The sequence below is a fragment of the Manis pentadactyla genome, chromosome 9 (assembly GCF_030020395.1).
Source record: "Manis pentadactyla isolate mManPen7 chromosome 9, mManPen7.hap1, whole genome shotgun sequence".
In the NCBI taxonomy this organism is placed as follows: Eukaryota; Metazoa; Chordata; class Mammalia; order Pholidota; family Manidae; genus Manis; species Manis pentadactyla.
This window is the reverse complement of record NC_080027.1, coordinates 98,317,146-98,334,689: the sequence shown is the minus strand read 5'-3', so window position 1 is coordinate 98,334,689 and position 17,544 is coordinate 98,317,146.

Genomic DNA, 17,544 nt, shown 5'->3' with positions numbered 1-17,544 from the left:
AGATTAACAGTAGTAGATCTTTATCCACACATGCATAGTTTATGTGGTCAGAAGTAGAATGTGAATACAATTTTGAGTTCTACATTTTTCTCCTTATGTTTTTGATGAGCATTTTTTCTGATTTCATAAGGTAGGGAAGGAATTTGGTTTGGAGGAGCAGGGAAGTCAGAATGAAAGATAAGGAAGGAATTCATTAAGGCGAGAATAGCAGGGAATGGCAGCTGCCTTGGCGAAAGGAAGAACAGAGGGAGGAAAGGGAAGCTCATTGAACTCCTGCTCAGCACAGGACAAATACCTTGCCAACTCCTGAAGCCAGGGTCACCTGGCATCCAATGTCCACTTGAATCTGCCCAGTGTGAGAACTAAGCCCCCATGGGTAAAACTACAACATTTCCATAATCTCTTGCCTGGCCTTAGTGTGTCTCCGCATCAATAGGTGTTTCCAAGGGGTGGAGAGAAGTAGTCCATCTCCATATCAATATGTAATTACAAGGGCAAGGGAGGGCTTATCTGGACCAGAGAGCTTGGGTGGGGCTCTTCTGCAGCCAGGTCACGAGAGATGCCGGACGACTGCTTGCAAGAAATAAATGTGTTTCTCCCACTTTCTCCCTTTGACTGATTTTGATTTCAAAGGTACTTTACTCTGGGATTTTCCCCCTGGAGTTATAGCCCCTAATACCCCAGTATTTGGGGGAGCCATAGAGCACTGGATGGAGTGAGATTATGTTCTGAGAACTTCCCAAAGGCAAAGAAAGGAGATTTTCAGGCAGGCTACTAAAGAGCATGAGCATTCAGCTGCAGTCCTGTCTGAGTCACCCAGGTGATGGAAACTTGCAAGCCCAAATTAGAGACCTCAGTAGCTCCTCCCTACTTATCTGAAGTAGGTCAGAGAGAGTGAAGACTTGTGCTTAAGTCTAGAAAATAAAATGAAATAGCAAAGTAACAAAGAAGCTTACTACTGGAAGAGCACAGAGACAGAGCATAATAATTTGAGCAGTAAGAAGTCTTCATTTAAGGCAAAAGGTACACAGTTGAAGAAAGGGGAGTGTGGGTGTAAGTCCAGGGAAAGGAAATCCCAGGGCAAAATATCTCTAAAACCAAAATCAGTCAAAGGGAGAAATAGTTTAAAACCCATTTATTGCTTACAAACTGCAGTCTGGGCTGTATTTCTTTCCTGCCCCAGCAGAAGCAAAACCAGCATTCCTCCTCACCTCTCAGGTTCAGATAAGCCCTCCATTGCCCAGGTAATCACCCACTGATATGAGATGAACTTTTCTCCACCCCTGAGGAATGCCTATTGATATGCAGATGCACTAAAGCCATACTTCTCTCCACCCCTAAGGATGTAGATGCACTAAAGCCAGGTGAGATATTCTGGAAATATTACAATTTTAGCCACAGTGGGAAATCTTAGGAGGCACTGAGGTAGGACAGGGACATGGGACAAGCACCATGATTAATTTTTCCTGCCTATGATGAAAAATGCTGAGATATAAACCGTATAGTAAAAACATGAGGGACCGCCATAGTAAGGCTAAGATTCCATTTTAGAAAGCAGAGAGTTAAGAAGTAAAATTTTTAACATATTCTTTAGCAAATAGACAATAATTCAGCTCACCTTGGGGGCAGGGCCGGCAGTCTTGATTGATATGTTCCCAGAGGGAACCTGCTGTCCTGGGAAGGAACCAGATCAGTATATTTCTTGTGTTCATTTTGCAGAATTACCCAGAGGACTGATAAATAGAGGAAAGAAGACATGGTGTCTCTCACCAGAGATAAGCATCTTGAGACCATAAGTCAAGCCTATGCCCAACAACAACCTCCTGCCCTTTGCCCCATTCTTGAAAGCCTTAAAAGCCAGAATCACCAACCTTTCTGTGTGCTTCCTCCACTCTAAGGACACCCGCACTCTCCTATCTCTAAGTGCATACTTTCAAATAAAGCTTCTCACTGCTAAGATTATTGTGCTTTCTCTCTTTTATATTTCATTTTATTTCGAAGTCTTCGCTCTGTCTCTGCTTTACTCCTAATAAGTAGGAAGAGGCTGCTAAGAGTTCAGATTTGGACCTGCATGTTTCTGTTGCCTGGGTGACCCAGATGAAACTGCAGCTGTGAGATCTGCTCTTAGTAGCTTACCTGAAAATCTCCTTCCTTTGGGAAGTTCTCAGAACATAACCTCACTCCATCCTGTCCTCCATGGCTCCCCCGAAATCCTGGGGTAGTCCCCAATGCTATGCAGATCCAAGCGGACACAGGATGCCAGGAGACCCTGACTTCAGGAATTGGCAAGGGAATCTGTCCTAGGCCAAGGACTTTCCCTCTGCACTTACCTGTTCTCGGCTGCCTGCAAGGCAGCTGCCATTCCCTGATGCTCTTGCTTTAATGAATTCCTTCCTTACCTACACTCGCCTGACCTGTTTGAGAATTCTTTCTCGTCCAGAGTCAAGAACCCTCCTCCATCCAGGTTGAAGTTTCTCGTCCTGATTCACATAGTGCACAGGGAGAGACCTCCCCAGATGCAGCTGCCCAGCAACAGTGCCCTTAAGGGTGTAGGGTTTGGGGTTCTATAGGGCCTTTTGGTAGGGTTCGGCATAAGGCATGATGTATACAGGGGATTAATAATTCCTTTGAAGTCTTGTCTTAAGAATAGGGTTATTTAAGTGACTGTTGGCCCAGATCTCCATGTTCTTTAACCACATAGGTTCATTTATACTTCAAAAGTCTATCTCCTGTCCTGGTTACAAAGTTGCTTAATTGATTAAGGAGCTGGAAGAAGAGGAAGATCAGCATATAGATTAAGTTAAAGTATAAACTGAGCCTTTTCCTCAGGCTAAGTAGATTTTACAATGGTATGACCCTTGTCCCACTTCATGGGGTAGGGCAAAGAAGTCCTTGATTGACGACCTTTGTCCTTGGCAGTGTGATCTAATTGGTACAATGAAGACATGGGCTGTACTCTGATGTTTTTCTTTATTTGGGGAATTGTTTTTCATCTGGGGAATATCTGGACATTCCAAACCACTCCTGACCTTTGAAACTTCAACTACTTAACTAATTAACTCTGTGAGTCCCTTCTGGCTCTCTGGTTTTATCTGGTTAATTCTTTGAGGCCCTTTTAGTGGGCTTTACTGGCTTGATTCTCTCTTCACCCTGCTTATGTCTATCTTTTTGCCTAACAGTAGTATATTCAGATTTATGAAAAAATTCCACATAATACTGATAGACATAATTTAAATACAGTACTCTGTAGATATGCACTTAGAGTGTTTCCGTTTGTTGCTATTATAAATAATGGCCCTATGCACATCTTTACAGATAAAACTTTTACATTCTTTTAAATAATTTTATTAGGGTAAATTCCCAGACCTGAGATTACTGAGTCAAAAGCTCTTGATAGATATTTTCTGCCTGTGCTGCATAATTAAGGGTCCCTACTGGGAATGGCTAGAACTTATCTACACATATCAGTACTATACGAACCTGAGTTGCTTTGTATAGCCTATGCAAAAGATAAGGTCTGCCCAAAAGCACAATCTTGGTGAATGTACACTGTTTCCTGAATTAGGAGAGGGTTTCTTTGCATATGAATTTTAGCAATGAGGAATTGACTATTTAGCTTTGCTAAGCAGAAAAAAAGATTCTGATTCATGCTTTATGTAGGGGAGAAGGATTCCCACAAAAGACTCAAGTATTGTTTGACATTGTTTAACTCACCAGTGCTTCGTTCAGTGCTGCATTATTAGAAAAAGCTATTTTTTAATAAATCTTTTTTATTAAAGAAGGAGGGCGGAAAAGTCATATTATTAAGATATTTTTACATTAAATTATTCTTCCCCAAACACTTATTTTTTGGAATCTTTCAAACCTGCTGAAAAACAGTAATACAGTAAATAACCATATACCTTCTTCATTCATAAATTAACATTCTGCCACTTTTTCTATCCTCACATATGTGTATTTTTGCTGAATCATTTGAAAGTAAGTTGCAGACATAGCAAACTTCATCCCTAAATTTTCCAGCATTTATTTCCCAAGAACTAAGACCATGTTCTCCAACATAACCATACACTATTATCACACCCAATAAATTAGGATAGTTACATAATATTAGCTAATATTTGGGACCTACGCAAATTTCAAATTGTCCCCAAAATGTCTCATAGGGTGTTTTAAACTTAAGATCCAGTTGAGGATCATGCCCTGCCTTTGGTTGTCATATTCTCTGTAACCTCCTTGATCTAGAAGGGTCACCTCGCCTTTTTAAAAAATCTTTCATGACTTTGACATTTTTGAAGAGTTCAGGCCAGTTATCATGTAGAATGTCACACAATCTGGATTTGTCCGAGTATGTCCTCAGGCCTGGATACAGGTTTTTGGCAAGAATATTATGTTGGTGATTTTGGCAGGCAGAATTCTAAGATGATCCTCACGTGACTCTTGCCCTTGTGTCATTACTGCCTCTTGAGTGTGGGCAGAACCTGTGAATATGAATACCTATCTCTCCTTTGATTATATTATCTTATGTGGTGAGAAGGATTTTGCAGATGTAACTATGGTTCTAAATAGTTGACTTTAAAACACAGAGATCATTCAAGTGGGTCCTGATCTAATCACATGAGACCTTTGAAACTGAGATGGGGAAACCAAAGATGTACATCACTTGGTTTTTTGTTTTTTGTTTTTTTTAAATAATTATTTTTTATTGAAGGGTAGTTGACGCACAGTATTACATTACATTAGTTTCAAGTGTACAACACAGTGATAAAACATTTATATACATAATTCTAGGTTCCAGCTATCACCTTACCAAGCTGTTACAATATCTTGACTATATTCCTTATGCTATACATTACATCCTGGTTACTTATTTATTTTACCATTGGAAGTCTGTCCTTTTTTTTTTTTTTTTTTGTGAGGGCATCTCTCATATTTATTGATCAAATGGTTGTTAACGACAGTAAAATTCTGTATAGGGGAGTCAATGCTCAATGCACAATCATTAATCCACCCCAAGCCCAATTTTCGTCAGTCTCCAATCTTCTGAGGCATAACAAACAAGTTCTTACATGGAGAACAAATTCTTACATAATGAATAAGTTACATAGTGAACAGTACAAGGGCAGTCATCACAGAAACTTTCGGTTTTGCTCATGCATTATGAACTATAAACAGTCAGTTCAAATATGAATACTCATTTGGTTTTTATACTTGATTTATATGTGGATACCACATTTCTCTCTTTATTCTTATTATTTTTAATAAAATGCTGAAGTGGTAGGTAGATACAAGATAAAGGTAGAAAACATAGTTTAGTGTTGTAAGAGAGCAAATGTAGATGATCAGGTGTGTGCCTGTAGACTATGTGTTAATCCAAGCTAGACCAGGGCAATAAAACATCCCATCACTTGGTTTTAATGCTGAAATTGGCCAGTGCAAGCCTCTTGAAGCTACTTCTATACCTTCTTATTTTAATGAGGCAAATGTTATATAGAGTGAAATGTATACATCTTAAGTGTACAATTTGAAGTTTAAAAAAAATTTTTTGAAATTAAAAAAAAAATAACCAACACCCAAACAAGGCACAGAACATTTCTGTCATCCCGGAAACTTCCTAATTGCCCTTGGTCAGTCAGCCCCTTCCTCAGTAGGTAGTCCTATTGTGATTTCTTACACCATGAATTAGTTTGGCTTGTTCCTCCTGTCTGTTCACATGTCCCCATTAGTGTTTGAGCATTTCCTTCATTCTGGCTAGAGATGTTTCAGGCTCACCTTGCATTTTTCTCCATCCCAGCCCTGTAATCAGCCATTTCTCCACGGATCCCTGTTTGTTTTAGAGAGAAAAATTAAAGATCTGAATATTTTCCTTGTTATTGGGACAACATTGCCCGTAAGCCTATTCAATGGAAAGACTTAGGAAAAAGCACTTATAGAAGAATGAGAAGTACATTACAAAACCAATTGAAAATAAGTTGCTGCTTGATGTTGCATTACCCTGAATATTTTTGTGTGTGTTTTCTGCAAATGAGAACGTTCTTCTATATAACTCTACAACCCATTAAAATCAGGAAAGTGACACTGATTCATCACTACTGTCTAATCCTTAGATCCCATTCAAATTTGGTTACAAGTCAAAAACCACCAGAAGCTGGAAGCGGGAAAGAACAGAAATATCACAAGATATTTATGTGTGTATGTGTGTATATATATATATATACACACATTCATATGACAAGTTCATGCTGATACTTCCACTTAGAATCCAATATCACAGGGGTTTCCATCTGTGAAGGGTTAACTGCTATGGGAATTGTTCTCATGCCATAAGCAACTAGGAAACAGGACAAAATACACTAAATAATTGCTCTTGGACTCTGGAAAACAGACAGGACAGGACTATGAACCCTGAGAGAAGGGGAACAAACAAGGCAAGCCAGACCACTGCCTTGGCGCACTGCCTGGGAGCAGCTTCCAGGCTGCAGCAGAGGGCAGGGGACTTGTCTTGCCAGTGGGTTTCAGCCCCGAGCAAGTTCACTATGGATCCAGTGAGATCAAGAAATGACAGTGGAATGTTCTTGGGGTTAAAGGGCTTATACCCAACTTTATTCCCATGGTGGTAGGTCAGTCACTAGAATCTGGTCCACTCAGAGCAGGTCTGCATGCAGCAAGCTGTCTCTGCCTCTGGGCCTCTCTGCCCCCATAGCTGTCTCAGTCTCGTCACTGCCACTCCTCGAGTCTTGTCTCTGCTCTCCTGCAGCTTTACGGCCATGCCACTGTGTCGTCCAGAGCACTGGGCAGAGCTCTTTATATAGAGTCGATAACGATGTGTTGCCCACACGTGTGCAGTGAGCCAGCCGACCAGGGCCAAGTGAGAATTCTGGCCACAGGAACCTTCACTTTCTCCACAGGACTACACACAGAGAAGGGAGCTCAGGGGGCTGGGCTTAGACACAAACACAGTTCATTGTGTTAGCTATTTCTGATAGTAGCTGCCTCATCACAGTAACTCCAAATAATACACTTATACCATTATGTCTTCATTTATTAATTTTGATCATTATCTATTATCCTCCTGCTATGGCATAAAAATTAACTTACACCTTTTTCTCTCCTCCAGCCCTCCAACATATAGAATCCTTTTAAATCCCTCAATTGGTTAACATATCTGTTTATTTATATAACATCTACGTATGATTTAAGGAATTACAAAATTTATACCCACGTACTTATCATGGAGCTAAAGAATAGAATATCACCACGGTCTTCGAAGCTCTTCCTGATGACGTCCATAGATGCTTTGGTGTGTAACTCTAGTAGTTAGAGATTGTCAGGAAAGGTGCAGGGAAGAGTAAAATGTAAAGGGTCTCTACATACCTTTTACCCAGATTCACCAAATATTCACATTTTCCCTCATTTTCTTTATTATCCTCTCCTTCAATAGCTATACATATTTTTCTCCTGAAGCATCTGAGAGTAAATTGCAATATATTCCTTTAACCCTAAGTATTTCAGTGTCGATTTCCAAAGGATTAGAATATTCTCTGACATAATCACAGTATAAAAGTCAAAGTGAGGACATTTATACTGGTGCAATAGTATTGGCTCATCAATCAACTGTATTCAAATTTTGCTAACTGTCTCAGTAATGTCCCTATAAGTAGAGAAAATGAAATCCAGAATCACAAGCCCATTCTGCAGTTCCTCTTTGGTCCCCTCTAATGTGAAACAGTCTGTCAGTCTGTCCTTGTTGTTTGTAACCCTGACATCTGTGACGAGTACAGGCAAATTACTGTGTAGAATATCCATCAGTAAGTGTTTGTCTGGTGTTTCCCGAATAATAGATTTAGGTTATGCATATTGTCAAAAAGACCCCTGAATGATGTTCCATTGATTTTTAGGCCTTGGTTTGTCCTACTCTGGGCACCTTTGGGCTCTCACAGATACACACAGGCACTCACACAGGTGCCAAAACATGAACTTCATTTCCAAAGTAGTATTTATTCCTTTTTCTATATTTTGCATTGTCTCTGAATCCAGTGATATTCTTTTGAACAAGACCTTTTGTGAATTCTGGAAAGAAAAAACCCACAATTACTTCAAACAGGAACATTTCAAATAATAAATATTCTATAACTACAGAGATGATATGACTTACCAAAGTGATAAATACATTAGCACATAATATGTCACATAATATGGCTTTGTGTAGAAAAACTGAAGGTTCCTGTGGCCAGAATTCTCACCTGGCTCTGGTTGGCTGGCTACTGACTCTATATAAAGAGCCCCGCCCAGTGCTCTGAGCTGCAAGGCCGCAGGAGAGCAGAGGGTGGAGTGGTGGCAGCACCAGGGACAGAGACTGAGGCAGCTGCAGGGGCAGAGAGGCCCAGAGACAGAGACCGGCTTGCTGCATGCAGACTTGCTCTGAGTGGACAGGATCCTAGTGACTGACCTGCCACTGTGGGAATAAAGCCCTTTCACCCCAAGAGCATTCCACTGTCATTTTTTCAGTCTCATTGAATCCATAGTGAACTTGTCTGGGGCTGAAACCCACTGGCAAGACACTCGGGATTCCTAAATTAATGGAGATTATTTAATTGCCACTTTTGTTTTATGAACACAAAACGTTTCATTTAAGGAACATGATTCATTTAATTACCAGCACTTTGTGGGTGATTAAAAAGGATTAAAAGGCAATAACTCATTTAAACTAGCAGCACCTTGCGGGTTGGGCACTCGGATCTCTGTTTTACACCTGCCTAAGGCCCCTTGGACTGTCCCCCGGCACTTCGTGTTTCATGTCCAAAGCCTTGGGTTTCTTTCTGGCTCTCTCCCATGAGAAGTGGTTCTTGATTTCTCATGACTGACTAAACAGTTTCGTCAGAATCAGAACTGGTGGTGGTGGTGGTGGCCAGGTGGTGCTTTTGGGTTCCTCTTGCCCAGAGGCTGCGTGTTCTGATGGGCTTGTGTGCTCCCTGGATAAAAGCACCCCTGGGCATTCTCGTAACTCTTCCCACTGTTCTGGCTATAAACAGTGGCTCTGCACACCGCAGCAGCCTTAGTCGGGTTTGAATCCTAGGAAATCTGTGTTTCATTCTCTTCCAGAAATCATTCTTGTAAACATAAAAACAATCATTTTTAGAGCAGCAGAAACATTTACCAAAGATGAGATCTTGCTAGCCTTCCCCATGTGTTTAGTTTGATACCGCGGAAACGCACGTCGGGGCTGTAGGAAGACAGCGCAGCGCTGCAGCCTCACGTGCGTTTTTGTTACCGTTGCGTCTCCCTTGCTTGTCCTACATCATTGCAGGAGGAGCACAGGTGGCCTGCCCTGTCTTCACCCCAGTGGGATGGGGTCTCCTAGCAGTGTAAAAACCCTTATTAATATCTAGCAGTCAACAGTAACATGAAGAGGTTTATTTGTCCTCTCTCTCTGCTCCCCTCTGAATAGCGAGGGTCAGGCAAGCAGGGAAGAGTCTGCCGGAATGCCTGGAATGCAGCAGGCCATGGGAGGTGAAGCTGGTAGGCAGAGAGGAGGAAAGGAAGGGGGGCTTCCTGGTGCCCATCCACAGTGGTCTGAGCACAGGGTAGAAGGTCATCTCAAAGGAATAATAGAGAAATATTTGCACCATCCTCTAGCCCTTGAGTGTGTCCTTGGTCATCAACAGGTAAGAATGAGTTCTGAGTGCTTTGCCAGGAGTACGGGGACACAGTAATACTGAGGGGTAACTGCCATTCTCCTTGGCTGACATTCTACCAGACCGGTCTCCTGCAAATTCCCTCTCTCTCCAGCCACACTGCTTGGAATCAAGACCGAGAAACTGATATGAGTGGCAAAATCTAGGTGAGACATCTTCAAACACATTTCTGAGTTATCTGGAGACCCAAATCATCCATACTAGGCAGAAGAAATCTGTTTGTATATATGACTTAAGTAAGGACAAGAATAAACCTGCGGAGGAGTGACCTCATCCAGATGGAGACATAGATGGCTCAGGACTTCAGTCCCCCTCAAAAGAACACCAGCTGGCAACTAACCATGGACAAGACACAATTGTGGAAATCTCAGCCTGGGGCTGAAGCACCCTCCAGACCACAGACACCAGGGGGTCACATTAGAAGGGTAAGGGATGCAGCCACACTCTAACCATACCACCTCCACAACCGGCACAGCCTGCACCAGAGGGTCCTCTGGACCTGTTGTTTCTCCAAGCCTAAGGTGGGTATCCAACTCTCCTGGGGAGAGGGGAGGCTTCTGGGGAGGCCCCTTTGGGTCTTCCCTCAGAGGGATCACTGGGGGAACCTGTGGAGCTCGACCAGGGCATCAGATAAAGAGGAAGAAGGAGGCAGGGCTTACAGCAGCCAGTGCTTCTAGCTGGAGAACCTCACGCCTGCTCTGGCAAAGAAACCTCTGCCCATCTGCAGGGTGGTAACCCAGTAGGCATTTCTGACTGATTTGGATCCTCCATCACTTGGACTGTAGCAGACATGAAACACATCCTACCACCCTGTCTGGGCAGAAGCAAATTCACAGTCCCACCCAACTGCTCAGCATGGCCCAGTCTTGCCCTTCTGGGAAGCATGGCCACAGATGCCTGGCAGCCTTGGTGGACATTCTGCAGCCCACTGGGGCAGGGAGCCAAGCCAGCGGCCCTACCCAATGGCAGAGCACAGCCAACAGCCTACCCGACTGTGAAGCCCAGCCAGTGGCCTCACCTGACTTTGGGGCACAGCCTATGGCTCTGTGACCTGAATGCAGAGCTGGGCCAGCAGCAGCCAGGCAGAGAGCACAGTCTGAGACCCACTAGGAGTGATACAGGATCTGAACCACAGCTCTGCCCTGTAGTGGAGTCCAACCAGGGCACGGCCACGCCAGGACACAGTGTGGGACCTCACCTGACCTGAGGGGATTGCAGAGCCCAGGTGAAAGCCCCACATGACCTGAGAGCCCAGCCTGCAGCCCTGTCCAGTCAGGGAGTCCATCCACTTGAATGTGGAACTCAGCCTCAGAACATGGCCAGTGGCCTTGCCCAGTGAGACATCCCTGTAGTCCCACCTGCCGTGAATGCTCCCAGCGGACCCATTCAGCACACCTGAGCTGACAGGAGAAGATCCTTCCCTGCTGAAACAAACCTGTAAAATCTAGAAAAGGAGAGTATGTACTCAGATGCACAGATACCAGTGCAGGCATAAAAGGATCAGAAGAATCAGGGAAATGATCCCACCAGAGGAAACTATTGAAGTCCTAATAACTGACCCAAAGAAATGGAGATCTGTTAGCTGTCTGACAAAGAATTCAGAATAGCCCTCTTAAAGAGGTCAGCAAACTACAGGAACACAGACAACTAAACAAAATTAGGAAAGCAATGCATGAGCAAAATGAGAAGTTCCACAGAGAGAACCACTAAACAAAAAAGTAAAAATAACCCCCCCAAAAATCCTAGAGTTGAAGACTAGAAGCACTGAATTGGAGAACTTAATAGAGAGAGTGGCTTTGAGGCTGAGCCAGAAAGGGACTTTCCATATGACTGTGGGGCTCCTAGTGTTCTTGGAGAAGGTGGCTCATTTCCTCTCAGCCATGTCCTCACCTCTGGTTCCAGGGCCGTGTTCTGCCTGTCCTTGAGCCCTCCTGCCCTCACCCTAGGCCTGCCTCCTCCTAATTTCTGAAGGAGATGGAGAGGTGAGGCTGGGCAGGATTGTGGGCATGAGGAGCATTGCTGTGTGTGTGTCTGTGTCCATCCTTACTCATCAGTGCCAACAAATGTGGGGTTTGTCCCAGTCTCACATGATTAGTTAATGAAAATGCAGCCAGAGGATCTCATCTGTTTAACAACAATAAGGTTTCCTGGTTTATAATTTCCATTTGCATTTTTCACAGGATTCTCCCCATTCCCTGTGGGGATGGGACCATCTTTTTTGTTAACTTGGCATTGTTTTCCTCCTGTGAGGCCGGGAACCTCCGTAAAGTAGACAGGTAAATCACCAAGGTGCTAAGGCCCTAGGAGAAGTCTGCAAAGCAGCCGCACTGTTCCTAAGTGAGCCCTCCTCCAGCCCCCCGCCCCGGGTCATCCAGGACCCGAGCCTCTGAGCCCCACCCCGTGAAGTTCCCCTGGGAAACCAGCAGGTGGCGCCGCTGAGCTTCAAGGCCGGAGCGCGCCCCCACCCCACTGCCTGCGCTAAGGCCTCACTCAGCACAGCCTCTTCTGGCTGCCGGCTGCTGCTGTTCCGGGTAATTCCTTGATTTTTCCATCTCTTCTAACAAACGTTTGCAGAGTGCCGCTGGGGACCAAGTACTGGAATCTGACGGTAATTAACAGTGGTATGTTACCTGACCACTTACAAACCCTTTCTTGGTAGCTACCAGTCCTGCAGGCAGAGCAGGAGAAGTTAGGAAAACTAGATTTTGAGGCATGAGCATGTTTTATAGGCTGGTGGGAATACGGGAGGCTTGTGGGTGAGAGGCAGCCAAGCCACGGCAAAAGGTGGGACTGAGAGTGAGAGTGGCCCAGAAGGAGCTTCTCTGGGCCTCAGTGTCCTCGTCTGTAAAATGAGGGCTGGCTCTCCTCAGGAGCCCCAGCAGGTGCCTCTGTGCAGACCCACAGCCTTCACTAAATTGAGGGCAACAGCCAAGATGCCCAAGTCTTTAGAAGCTTCACATGTGTTTGCCTTTCTCTGGTAGGATGAAAGGTGCCTGGGACAGGTTCTCAGGTGTGATGGGAATGCCTGAGATCATGGCACGGAGGGACCAGCATTTAAATCCCAGCTCAGCCAGAAGACAAGTCACTTACCTTCTCTGACCGGCAGCTTCCTCTTCTAGAAGATGGCATTGATGATACTTGCTTTTATTTGGGAGGAGCTATTCTGCAGGGTTTAAGAGCCTGGAGGTCTGGGTTTAAGTTCTGTCTCAGCCACTCACTGACAGTGTGTCCTTGGGAAGTCACAGAGTTGAGTCAGGGTTTCTTCCTCTCTAATATGGGGATGTAAGATCGACCTCATAGGATGGATGGAAATTTAAATAAGGCAATGTTTTTCATCCAGGACCTAGAACACAGTGGGTGCTCAAGCAGTTACTTTTCCCCACTCAACACAACACTTCTACCAGGAACACAGCTTAGCAATAGAACCTGTCTTGCATTGCTCACAAACATCAGGCTTGTACGATTTTGAGCTTTATGAGGTCATGGATCGTGTTGCCCAGCACTGCGCCCAGCACACAGTAAGTGCAGAATAAACAAACCTCCCTGCCAAGTACCTGTGTGGGATACTCAGGCTTTGGCCCTTTGACTTAACCAGCCATTATTTGAGGAGCTACTGTGTTCAGGCTTATAAATTCTGAAACTTTTCCTTTTTGGGACTTAAAGTTTCTCTGGAACGATACTCTGTTATAGAAGATGCTGTTGGGATCAGAGTAGTTCTGTGGCTGCTACTGCTATCACTATTACTACTAACAATAACAGTAATACTAGCTAACCTTTACTGAATGTTTACTGAGTACCAGACAATGCGGTTTATATGCATTAATCCTCATAACATAAGATTAGGTGATTTATTATTATTCCCATTCTTCGACAGGAACACTGAGGCTCAGGAAGGGTAAGTAACAACCTGAGGTCACAAAGGTGTGAGGCCTGGGATTCAAGTCCAGGCCTTCCTGGCACTGGAGCTTTGCGCATGGCTGCTCTGCCACAGAGCCTCCCAGGCAATCTGCATACATGTAAGCACCTCACAGAGTGCTGGGCATATAATAGGCACACAATAAAAGCTGGCTCTCTTCCTTCAAACATGGAGTGTACACATCGACTCTAGGATGACGCAGGCTCTGTGGTGAATAGGGTGGGGATGAAACCCCATCCCTGCCCTCAGGTGATACCCTATCAAGTTGTGAGTTCTAACCTGCTGCAGAAAAGCTCAGCTCATTGGAATTTTTCAGCCGAGTGTCTGGAAGAAGGCTTTGCTTTGGCCAAGATGGGAGAGGGGTCATGCTGTTCACATCCAAGCATGCGTGTGGCACACAGTGGTGTCGTCATTAGGTGCAGCCTTCCCGGGAGGACTGCTTCCCAGAGGAGTACCCGGGGAGGTGAGGAGAAGTCAGAAGGGTCCCATGAGGATTTGGGAGCTAGGCTGGGGTCCTCTGTCCCAACCTGAAACCCAAAGCCTATGAGCCATATGTTGGTATTTGGAACCTCTTCTTTGGGAAAACTAATGCGTGCCTGTCACAAACTTGTTTACAAAACAAACGCAGAGCTATTTTGAGCAACTATCCCCAAGGGTCATTATAGCCCAACTGTGGAACTGGAGCTAGGTCACCCTGTAATCTCACCAGTCAGAAGGACTGCATCTGGGAGGGAGAACACAAACTCAGGGAGGGGAGAGGGAGCCCTTCAAGCGCCCTTATTAATCTGTCCACATGACTGGGGAAACCCAAGGATGGGAGAGAGACAGGCGCTAAATGGACTGAGCATTTTCTTTTACAATTGGCCATAATCTGACCACAAAATAGGTAAAATCTACCAAGTCCTCTGGTTTTTGTCTTGGTGTTATCATGGCTGCTGAGGGTAGTCATGGAAACCAGCAGAGGTGTTAAATCACAACAGCTTTGAGAGAACCTGAATTACTCTGATAGGAGATTTGTAAAAATAGAAACTGTCTTGAACCTGGATGAACAGACCTCAAAATTCTCCCTTTGCCTAACTTGAAATGTTGGTTCTGTTTCTCTTTTCTGGTCACACAGAATCTAATGATGTATCAAGAACTGGCTCTGGTGAGATCTATAAAATGTTAATTTAGGTCTCTTTTCAGTCACCAGAGGAAGAAACCTAAGTCAGCCTAGGTTATGTAAGAAAAAGGGGTGAGGAAAGGATTAAGCTGTCCTGAAAGGGCTGGAGGCCCAAAGGTGGGGCCTCCCATCCTGCTGCCTCTTCTCAGCGCCATCTGTGCGGACCTCAGGCTCAGGCTCAGGCTCAGGCTCCTCCTTGGCAGGGCTGGGACGGCGAGCAGTTCTGACATCACACCCTCACGTTCCTCCTATTTCTGTTCAAGGGGGAGACAGTAGCTGCAGGATGAAAAATATCTGTGTTGGCTCAGGTTGGGCTGGCCCGCTCCTGGGCCAATTGCCACCAGACACGTGCATGTGGTGGGACCAGTCGGGTCCTGGGATGAGGTCAGCCCTCAAAACCATGCCAGTGGAGTGAGAAGGGCCACTCCCCACCCAAGGCTGATCAGCCTTGTCCCCGAGATCTCTCAGGCAGCCTATGCTGTGAAGCATCTAAAGAACTAGTTTGTCTAAGGTGTGTGTGTGGATGGGGGAGCTAGCATCATCCATGTCCAGTCAGGAGAAATCACACGGTGACGGAAACAGGAAACATTCGATGTCAAATTACTCACCATACCGGGTCCAAGGTAATGAGGGAGTGGCTAGTGAGAAACCAGAGAACTCCAGTGAATGTAGAAACAGGAGATGAAAGGACCAGCCTTTTCCCATAGGACCAAAAGAGACCCCTGGGAGACCCCACTTCCACCCTGGCTGAGATTCCGCCTGTGCAGCTGCGACTGCCTGAATGGTGGCATTATGGTGGGGGCTGCAGTGAAGGGCATGGGAGTGTGCTGTCCACAGTGTGGAGGATAGCAGCTCTCTGGGCATGGACCCATCACTGGGACACTGCTCTGACACTGCAGGGCTGGGCTGGGCGGGTGCTGTTGGCTGCCATGCACCACCCAAACTGGAGCCGAGGAAGCTGCCAGCGTGGGAGCCTGGTGCCCACACCGCAGGAACCCTGCAGCCAGCACGCTGGAACTGGGATGCAAAGAAACCTTTCCTTCTACAATGCCTGGAGCCAGATGCTGACAAAACTTCAGTGCCAGCTCTGCAGGTCCAATATGTAAAGGCCAGATACATTTCACAGTCCAAAAGAGTGAATAATTTGGAGCTAGAGTCGATAAACTGATAAGCTGCACAACTGCAGATAATGACTCTCTGTTGGGGACATATTTACTTAGATTTAGATTTAGAACCCACAAAGCAACTAATAAATATTTAATACCTTTTATGTGCTATGTTTAGATTTGAGTCAAATGAGAACAGGGCACTGTAGGTCATTTTGACCATAGCGTGATATGGTGACTGTAGCTCTACCACATGAAGACTCTTTTTAGATATTTAAAATTATCATATAGGAAAGTGTGCTTCCTCCCTGGTAAAAGAAACAAAGTTTAATATTACTTCATTGTACCATTTTTACATCTACTGGCAAACATAACTAATATGTGAAATCCAGTGGTGGGCAGAGACTGAACAGACACAGACACACACTGCTGGCACCTTCAGTTTACTGCAGATGTACAGTCTTTTGGAGGAAAATAACAAAATAGCTTAAAAATAACCACGTCCCTATCTTTTTTCAGTAACCCAACACTTTGAATATGACATATTCCCAAGGAAGTGGTTCAAACTAAGGATTTATCTATATAATAATGTTTATAGTACTATATTAATTCTTTTAACTAACTCTATAATGTATTATATATTAAAATTATTCCTATTGTGATGACTACTGTAATTATATTATACTTACTTATATCATAAATATGATTAATAATTATAGTAGGAAGCCCAAATGTCCAATGAACAGAAAATGGTTATATAAGTGAAGGTATATTGACATGATAGACTGTTGTCTCCCCAATTTAAAATAAATGTGACAACTTCATGGAACCAGGAATATGAGGATACGGTCAGGCAAAATGAAGAAAATAGAGCAAAAAAATGCTTACATATCATGATTATAACTATGGGGAAAATTTTATGTGAACTTTTATACCTGCTAAATGAATATACTAAAACCCGCTCTACTGTACAGTTTAAATGATTAATGATATGTGAATTTTCTTTCCATTAAAAGAAATGCTAAATGAGGCTGCAGAGATAGTTAAAACATTTCTGTGATAAGGTAAGGAGATACTTTAATGTTTTCATCCAAAGTTGTTTAAATGTAAATTTTTTTTAAGTTAAAAGTTTGACTCCTTAGTCTCTGTCCTGGTGCTTGTATTGTGTCAGAGATGTCCTCCTCACCTCACAGCCCTAGTAGGGTCACTCTGAGAGGATAAGGGGTCTTCTCCTCTGGTATAAGAAGTCAGGTGGCAGACGCTGAGCCCAGATCCCAGCTGATGAGCAGTGTTCCCTCAGCCTGAGTCTGAAGCTCATATGGGCAGAGTGGCTCTTCACACCGGGAAGGGTTCCTTTCATTCCTGGGGTCTGTCTGATGCATGCAGCGAGGAGCCTGGAGCCATACTTGCGCAGAGCCGGTCGCTGCACTGGGAGAGCTCAGCAGGCAGAGAGAACCGAAGGTCCCCTCACAAGATACCCCATATTTGCACATAACGGGCAGATATGTTTACAGAGACTTCTGGGGACAGGGACCCTTTGGCTGGGTTGTACTATTCCCCTGAAGGGCTGCACATCTACGTCTGAAACCTTACAAATCCCTTTTTGCAGTGCTCCTGCTTCTCTGCCAGGGACAACGTGAGGAGGGATGAGATGGTAATGGTGATTGA